Below are 1,627 nucleotides of genomic sequence, written 5' to 3'. Positions count from 1 at the left end.
ACCTCCGAATAACGACATCATTTTGGCGATTTTCGTAGATATCTGATACTAAAAATACCGAGTATGAGTACTCAAAAGTTTATAAAAACGATTCCTGCTTGAATCAATGAGAACGCAGCTTTTTTTTTGACGAATCTTGGCTGATATGCATTAATAAAAACCAAGGTATAAATGTAAGTGTAAGCAAGTAAACACAAAATCTTGGAAAATGTGATATTATGTGGTGATAGAAGTAGTAGTAGTAGTAGTAGTAGTAGTAGTAGAAGTAGTAGTAGTAATAATAATAATAATAATAATAGTAGTAGTAGTAGTAGTAGCATAGTAGTAGTAGTAGTAGCAGTAGTAGTAGTAGTGTTTTTGTGGGAGGAGGAGGAGGAATTTTGTTTGTTTTAAAGGGTTTTACAGCGCCTGTGACACATCTATGTCATATCAGCGCCAGTAAAAAAGGAAGAACATTGGATAGTAAAAAACATTCTAGATTTACAATTGAAATGACATAAGAAAAAGTAAGACAAAGGGGAATGGTTTAAATAGGGAACAGATGTAGATTCCAGGAGCACACTATCAGTGTACTCAGTTCAGATCACCTAAAAGTCTCATCCAGACACACGCACAAGAACCCTCTAAGAGGAATACACTACAATGTTTTGTTTGTTTTGTCAATGTTAATAAAACCTGGTCCCGCGGGCCTTACCACGCCCACTTTGTCCGCCATCTTGGAAACCTCTAAATAACGACACCTCCGGATAACGACATAAAAACTCGGTCCCGTGGCATGTCGTTATCGGGAGGTTCCACTGTATTACAGAATGGTCTACAATTTCCTGCTTTTTATGGCCCTTTCCCGCCATTAGATGTACAACACAATTTTTGTCATATAAAGGGCAATAATGGCTTTTGTATAGTAACAAATATTAGATAAATCATCATGAAAAATTGCGATGCCTACACTTACCTTTTTAACTCACTCAATCCTCGAGTTTTCTGCTACCTTTCAAAATATAGTAAGTCGGTGTTAGGGTTGAGTGAGTTATTGAATCTCATCAGTTACCATGAGTGGTTTTTGTAACCAAATATACAAAGGCGTCAATTAAACATACAAATACAATGATAAAAGCAACGATATTGATATCTAGGCATAATCAACCTCACACTTCGATGGAAACTATGACTAAGACTGTAAATCATGGGTTATTATTGCATTTTAAAGAAGAACTAATAAGTACAATGTTGGTTGTGTACATATGTATTGACAATTCTTTTCGAAATATTTGTTAAAAATAACTGGAATGAAAATGTCTATTTCTGGTTACAGTAGAGAGTTAAATAAAGGCTATGTACATAAAAATAAATTAAAGTGATACTAGGCTGCTAGAAGCTGTGAACTGTACAAAGTAATAAACATAAATGAATAAATTATTATAACATCTTCAAAAAAGAACAAAATACCAAAAGGACGTGCCGAACATTTCTCTGCCGTCGATCTGGTTTTAAGTAGTAATGTCATGTTTTCATTGTTTTTGTTGTTGGCTACAGAAGGGTTTTGAGCCAAAAACGTTCTGTGTTTGGTATTTTGTTCAATTTTGAAGATGTCACATATTCATTTTTGTTTGTTTATAAGGGTTTT

This window comes from Berghia stephanieae, chromosome 7, assembly GCF_034508935.2.
Source record: "Berghia stephanieae isolate SIO BIC M18660-M18661 chromosome 7, UCSD_Bste_1.3, whole genome shotgun sequence".
Classification (NCBI taxonomy): Eukaryota; Metazoa; Mollusca; class Gastropoda; order Nudibranchia; family Aeolidiidae; genus Berghia; species Berghia stephanieae.
This window is presented reverse-complemented; position numbering follows the sequence as displayed.